This window comes from Mustela putorius, unplaced genomic scaffold (assembly GCF_011764305.1).
Source record: "Mustela putorius furo isolate JIRA1106 unplaced genomic scaffold, ASM1176430v1.1 tig00537295_pilon_pilon_pilon, whole genome shotgun sequence".
Taxonomy (NCBI): domain Eukaryota; kingdom Metazoa; phylum Chordata; class Mammalia; order Carnivora; family Mustelidae; genus Mustela; species Mustela putorius.
Genome location: NW_025422433.1, coordinates 1,614,467 through 1,622,549, shown reverse-complemented (window position 1 = coordinate 1,622,549; position 8,083 = coordinate 1,614,467). Strand labels below are relative to the sequence as shown.

The following is an 8,083-nucleotide window of genomic DNA, read 5'->3' as shown; positions in this document are numbered from 1 at the left end:
CTTTGGGACCAAGATAGTGCTAGTCTCACAAAGGGTTTGGAAGTTTCCCTTCTATTTTGATTTTTTGAAACAGCTTCAGAAGAATAGGTATTAATTCTTCTTTAAATGTTCGGTTGAAATCCCCTGGAAAGCCATCTGGGTTTTTTTGTTTTGAGAGAAGTTTTTGATTCCTGCTTCAATTTCCTTGCTGGTTGTGTGTCTGTTCAGGTTTTCTATTTCCTCCTGGTTCAGTTTTGGCAGTCTATAAGTCGTTCAGAATGCATCCTTTCCCTCCAGATATCCTAATTTGTTGGCGTATAGTTGCTCATAATATGTTCTTATAATTGCTTGTATTTCTTCAGTATTGGTTGTGATCCCCCCCTCCTTCATTCATGATTTTGTTTATTTGGGTCCTTTTTCTTGTCTTTTGGAAAAGTCTGGCAGATGCAGGGCGGGGGGGGGCGGTTATCAATTGTATTCATCTTTCAAAGAACCAGCTGCTAGTTTCCTTGACCTGTTCTACCATTCTTTTGGCTTCTATTTCATTGTTTTCTGCTCTAATCTTTATTAATTCTCTTCTCCTGCAGGGTTTAGGCTTTCGTTGCTACTCTGAGAATGCTTCAGTGAGACTAAAGACACAGGTACACCAAATGAACAACTTCGTTCTCAAAAGAGGTTAAAATAGGCTTCAGAATCTCCTTGATGGCTAGTGATGATGAACATTTTTTCATGTGCCTGATAGCCATTTGTATATCTTCATTGGAGAAGTGTCTGTTCATGCCTTCTGCCCATTTTTTGACATGATTATTGGTTTTGTGTTTGTTGACTTTGAGATACCACCTTACACCAGTTAGAATGGCCAAAATTAGCAACACAGAAAATAATGTGCATTGGAGAGGATGTGGAGAAAGGGGAACCCTCTTATACTGTTGGTGGGAATGCAAACTGGTGCAGCCAATTTAGAGAACAGTGTGGAGATTCCTTAAGAAATTAAAAATAGAAGGACACCTGGGTGGGTCAGTTGGTTAAGCTGCTGCCTTCAGCTCAGGTCATGATCCCAGGGTCCTGGGATCAAGTCCCACATTGGGCTCCTTGCTCAGCGGGGAGCCTGCTTCTCTCTCTGTCTCTGCCTCCCACTCTGCCTGCTTCTGTTCTCCAATTCTCTCTCTCTCTCTCTCTCTCTCTCTCTGACAAATAATTAAATAAAATCTTTAAAAAAAAAAGAAATTAAAAATAGAGCTTCCCTATGACCCTCCAATTGCACTACTGGGTATTTACCCCAAAGATACAGATGTACTGAAAAGAAGGGCCATTTGTATCTCAAAGTTCATAGCAGCAATGGCCATGGTTGCCAAACTGTGGAAAGAACCAAGATGCCCTTCAACAGACGAATGGATAAGGAAGATGTGGTCCATATACACTATGGAGTATTATGCCTCCATCACAAAGGATGAATACCCAACTTTTGTATCAACATGAATGGGACTGGAAGAGATTATGCTGAGTGAAATAAGCAGAGAGAGTCGATTATCATATGGTTTCACTTATTTGTGGAGCATAAGAAATAACACGGAGGACATGGGGAGATGGAGAGGAGAAGGGAGTTGAGGGAAATTGGAGGGGGAGATGAACCATGAGAGACTATGGACTCTGAAAAACAATCTGAGGGCTTTGAAGGGGCAGGGGTGGGAGGTTGGGGGAGCCAGGTGGTGGGTATTATGGAGGGCATCTATTGCATGGAGCACTGGGTGTGGTGGATAAACAATGAATTCTGTTACACTGAAAATAAATTATAAATAAATAAATAAATAAAAATAAAAGTGAGCTTGGTTCAGGGAAAAAAAAAAAACCTGGCTTCAGAATGGTTGCCTAATAAGAAGAACTTACTCTTCTTAAAGACCTCAGAGATTTCTATCAGGTCAGAATGGTTAAAATAAACCCACCCATCTATGTAAATCAATGAAATTAAATTTTTAAAAAGGATCAAGTGTAGAGGCCCAGGGCAGATCCCAAAATGGGCCTCTAAAGGCATAGTGATTATTTTGAAGCTACTCAGGAAACAGCAGGTGCAAGGATATCACACCCTCCTCTATCCCTGTGAAAGGAAGAAACGAATCTCCCTGAATCAAGTACCCTCCCAAGAATAAGAAGTAAAAGACATCCTAACACCACAGGTAGGTACCAGAGAGTTGAGAGAGCTGTAGAAATAAACCTGGCTACTTTTTAAGGAATCTACCACCTCAGCCCAAATTCCAATTAGAATTCCTTCCTAACTAAAGTTCCCAAACATGTATTTTCCTCATCCTCTCATTTCCTCACACACTTCTTGTCTCTGGATAAAAGATATAAAAATGTCTCCCTTGGTCATTTCTTTGGGTCTCAATTTCGTTATTGAGCCTCCATGTGCAAGTAACCAACGTTCAGATTTTTTCCTCTTGTTAACAGTGTGGAGATTCCTCAAAAAATTAAAAATAGAGCAACCTGTTATCTTGCACTACTGGGTATTTACCCCAAAGACACAGATTCAGTGAAGACAAGGGCCATCTGTACCCCAGTGCTCATGGCAGCAATGGCCACAGTCGCCGAACTATGGAAAGAGCCAAGATGCCTTTCAACAGATGAGTGGATAAAGAAGATATGGTCCATATATACCATGGAGTATTACGCCTCCAACAGAAAGGATGAATATCCAATTTTGTATCAACATGGACAGGACTAGAGGAGATTATGCTGAGTGAAATAAGTCAGGCAGAGAAAGTCAATCATCATATGGTTTCACTCACTTGTGGAGCATGAGGAATAACATGGAGGACATTGGGAGAAGGAAAGGAAAAGTGAACTGGGGCAAATCGGAGGGGGAGACAAAGCATGAGAGACTGTGGACAAACTGAGGGTTTAGGAGGGAAGGGGGTGGGAGTTTAGGGGAGACTGGTGGTGGGTATTAAGGAGGGCGTGTATTGCATGGAGCACTGAGTGTGGTGCATAAACAAGGAATCTTGGAACACTGAAAAAATGAAATAAAATAAAAAATGAAAAGTACCACATGAAAATAAATAAATAAATAAATAAATAAATAAATAGAAAAACAAAACTCTGCTCTCATCAATTTAATTCCAAAACAGCTGGAAGAACCCTGGGGGGGGGGGGAGAAGGAAATGTCCTGTCCCTAGAAGGGACACTTGCTAGAAGAAGCAAGTGTCCTGTCCCTAGACCTCTCAGGGAACCTATCCCCTGACCCCTTTGATCAGCAGTCATTCATCCTCTCATTTCTGCATTTACACAGAGCCCATCTTCCCACATTTCCATACACATGGTTCCCAGAGTCTGCAAGACCAGGTCTGAAATGTGCTACAATACCATAATGATGAAAGAAGCTCTCACTTATATTACAAAACAAGCATTCAAAAAGAAGTCACCTGTAAAAGAAAGGGTTCGCAGGTATCTATAACCTGTTCCTCCCTCCTCAGTGAGCCTGGTCAGAGCTGAACTCTGGCAAACGGTAACCAGGAAATGCAGACTAGAGATACATGACAGTCTTACAGGGGTGGCTGTTCTCTGATTACTGACCTAGTAATTTCAGCAGAATGCAGAGGGTCTGTTTAGACCACAGGAACCCTACACCATACACACTGCAGATATGCTACCAAATGACAGTCCTAAAGCCAGGACAGGGTTATGAAGGTAGGGACACATAATCTGAGAATCCCCCAAGCCTCTCTGTGCTAACTTTAACCGTAATAGTTCTGCCCCACATTTGAGAAGAAAAAGGCTTTCCACTGCAGAGAGGGAGTCTCCAAAGCTAATGTCTGATGGGTCTGGGGCCTCCTGGATACTAAAAGGGCTCTCAGTATTTTGTATCCTCTGCTAATTGGTAGTAAATCTGCTGCTGGTGAAGAACTGTGCTTCATGTGAGTCTGACGGACATTCTGGGTCTCTGCCATCACTACCTGGGCCAATGGTGTGCACCCCAGGTTCCTCAGGAAGTAGAAGAGCTGGAAGAACCCATGACTTGCTCTAGAGCATCATGACCCTCCTCACCTCCAGGGGCTAAACACAGATGGAATAAATAATTGAGCCAAGTCTTAGGTACAAACCCTGTAGCCATTCCACAGTTATTGACAAAAATGCAAGAGTCCAAAAAATATTGGTGACAATTTACACAGCCCTGGAGTCTGTTTGCAGACAGGGCATGGAGAGCTTGGGGAGCAGATTCCTGACGTTAGAAAAATGTTACAGAACAATCCTGAACTTGTGTTTCGTCTCTTCAGTGATTTCTCTTTTATTTTGGCGAGGATCCCAGAGACCTTTGTTCTCTGTCATTTAGTCCCATGAGTCATAGACACCCATATGCCATTCAAACATTCACTTAAAGGAAATGAATCTGATTCACCCCAGGGCTCTCTGTGTCCTTAAGAGCAGAGAAGTTGTTCATCTAGAACAATAGGCTGCATGGTTTCCTGAGACCTTGAGGGGTTTTGTGTCTAAGAGAGATCATTTGAGGGATTTTAAAGTGACCATTTGTACATAACTGTCAGGCTGTGGCTGAAACAGACAGTCGAGGGTGCCGTGGAGGTTCTTGATTTCAGCTCAGCTCATGTTCTCCATGTTACTAGATGGAGACCCCATCAGGCTCCATGTTCAGGGTGGAGTCTGCCTGTCTTGCTCCAAATCCATCTGCCTGTCCTCCACCCAGTCTCTCTCTCCCTCTCTCTCAAATAAATCAATAATAAAATAATAAAATCTTTAAGACAAAAAAAGGAAAATAATGGCAAGTGGGAAATTTGTCACATTCAAGGATAAACAGTGTACAGAACTAGTTTTCTACTTGCTTGGTGACAAAATACATGCCAGGTGTTGATTTCAAGTAAGAATACTGTGATGCTCTAAGTGATACAGAGAGAACCTGACCTTGTGCACAACCTCCCCTGGGTGTCTTTTCCAGCCTCCACATGCTGTCTCTGCAGCAAGATCACTTGGCATGAGCATGGCCAGCTCAGGGTTCAAGGCCCTGGGGAGGCCCATCAGCTATCAGGATAGGGAACAGTACAGTTGTTATGTGTATGTGCCCAGCCCAAGACACAAACACATCTACCTGCACTGGGCTACATGTTGGGAAAACTTACCAAAATCAGAAACATTTCTGTGATCATGTCATTGTCAAAGCTCCAACCTCCAGGGGAAAATACCCTGTTTGTGATAATATATATATACAAAAACCCAGATCCATACCACAAACACATTTATGTGCAAACTGAGTTTGAGTTAAGATCTAAGGGCTTACAATGTCAGATTCAACTGTTCTGGAATGTTGACACTCATTACTCCTAATTCAGAAACATATGACAGTAGTTCAAACTCAGATGGCTCTCTGCAAAGCTTAGACACATGGACATATTTAATGATTAATATTTCTTCTTTACATTTCCTCCTAGTGAATCTGGTAAGCTCCAGAGAACATGGGATTTCCTGGGAATAAAAGGTCATTTCCCAGATTTTTAGAATATGTCCCTGCATTCAAACTGTATGGGGCTTTTGGCAAGTTTGAGATACAAAAGCATTGATCAGTGATGCCTGGGTCAAAGAAATTATTAAATGGGATGAAGAGAAGATTTAAATATACTTTATCAGGACTGATGTTAGCAGGATTTTCTTTGAGCTGAGGATTTCTTTTTCTCACAGATGCCCACCTACTTCTGTGAAAAAGCTGTGATACAGTCAACCTATGGACCCTATAATAGAACCATGATCACAATGCAAGAAACAGTGATATGCACCAACAATTTGCTAGGAAAATGCTAAAATTTTAATATTTCCTACTGAGTCATTCGTATCCTTATTTTCCCTATGACTTAATGGTATGTGCGTGTCTTCTTGCACAAAGGAATGAACAGTGTTCCCAAGTGAGGGGAGAATATGAAAAACCTGTGGAGCTTTTGATGCAGACTCTCTAGGAGCAACTCTGGAGGCTTCATACCCATGAACTTGGATTTTGAGGATGCACTTGCATTAAAGCATCAGGTAAGGAAATTCCCTTGAAAAATGTCACAGGAAATTTTGGATAACATGGGGAGGAAAGAGTCTTCTTAAAAATCTCTGGCAGCCAACAATGTTCTCCAAAGCAGCTGCACCAACTTGCATTCCAGTTCCCCTTTCTCCACATCCTCTCCAACACACCTTGTTCGTCAAGAAATTAAAAATAGAGCTTCCCTATGACCCTGCAATTGCACTACAGGGTATTTACCCCAAAGATACAGATGTACTGAAAAGAAGGGCCATCTGTACCCCAATGTTCATAGCAGCAATGGCCACGGTCACCAAACTGTGGAAAGAACCAAGATGTCCTTCAACGGACGAATGGATAAGGAAGATGTGGTCCATACACACTATGGAGTATGATGCCTCCATCAGAAAGGACGAATACCCAACTTTTGTAGCAACATGGACGGGACTGGAAGAGATTATGCTGAATGAAATAAGTCAAGCAGAGAGAGCCAATTATCATATGGTTTCACTTATTTGTGGAGCATAACAAATAGCATGAAGGACATGGGGAGTTAGAGAGGAGAAGGGAGTTGGGGGAAATTAGAAGGGGAGGTGAACCATGAGAGACTATGGACTCTGAAAAACAACCTGAGGGTTTTGAAAGGGTGGGGGTGGGAAGTTTGGGAAGCCAGGTGGTGGGTATTAAGGAGGGCACAGATTACATGGAGCACTGGGTGTGGTGTAAAAACAATGAATACTGTTACAATGAAAAGCAATTTAAAAAAAAAAGAAAAGAAAAGAAAAGAAAACTCTGGCAGCCATAGTCTTCCTTCAAAAGGTCTTCCCCTCCCAGTCATCTGGAGTCCTGGCCCCTGCACAACACCTTCTTCATTGCCCCCGTCACATCCTTGTTCCTCAGTGTATATATGACGGGGTTGACCATGGGGGTGACGATGGTGTAGAACAGAGAAATGAACTTGCCCTGATCCTGGGAGTAGCTGTTGCTGGGCTGGAGGTAAGCATAGATGGCCGTGCCATAGAACAGGGAGACCACTGTGATGTGGGACCCACATGTGCCAAACGCTTTCCTCTGCCCTGCAGATGACTTTATTCTTAAGACCGCCCTGACGATTTGACCATAGGAGAAGATGATTAATGCCACAGGTATGAGGAGAATGATCACACTGGCAAAGAACATCTCTGACTCATACACAGTGGTGTTAACACAGGCAAGCTTGAGCAGTGGTGGGATCTCACAAAAGAAATGGTCTATTTTATTTCTCCCACAAAGTGGTACAATGAAGATGAGTGTTGTTTGCAATGAGGAGTTGGCAAAACCAAAGAACCATGATGCAGAAGCCATGAGGGCACAGAGACGGGGGTGCATGATCACGGTGTACTGCAGGGGCTTGCAGATGGCTGCATAGCGGTCAAACGCCATGACCCCTAACAGAAGGCATTCCGTGCATCCCAGCCCTAGAGCAACAAACAGCTGAAGTACACAGCCACCAAACGAGATAGACTTGTCTGCTCTCCTGAGATGAACCAGGAGCTGAGGGACAGTGCTGGTCGTGTAACACAGGTCCAGAAAGCTTAGGTTGGAGAGGAAAAAGTACATAGGGAGTATGTAGATGTGGGTCGAGGTAGGACAAGGCAATGATGGTGGTGTTTCCCAGCAGAGTGAACAGATAGAAGATCAGGAGAACCACAAAGAGGACTAGCTCCAGTTGAGGCCGGTCAGAGAACCCCAGCAGGATAAACCCCGTGAAAGAACTGCCATTCTTCTGTTCCATGTTTCCTGCCAGGACCAAGCATTTAGCAATTTTAAAAGAAATCTTAAAAAAAAAAAAATAGTTGACTGGGGTGGGGGCTGGATCTCTCATGTTAAAGATAGGACATAGGATTTGTATCAGGAACTATGTGAATCAATGATGTGCTCTTTACAATTGACATACTTTATGCCAATGTAGTTCCACATTATGACAAAAAGTATAGCATTAATATTTGGTAAAAGAAAAATGAAATAATGGCCTATGTGTGTGCATCAGTCATAGATACGAGAGGTCTCTCAGACTGAGCTTAATAAGATTTAAAGTACTATAAGTTTATACATACATTTTAG

General features: G+C 42.6%; 1 pseudogene; it reads right to left on the bottom strand.

The window, feature by feature from the left end:
• Positions 1-6,814: 6,814 nt before the first annotated feature.
• Positions 6,815-7,754, bottom strand: LOC101689320 (annotated as a pseudogene).
• Between the last annotated feature and the right edge of the window lie 329 nt (positions 7,755-8,083).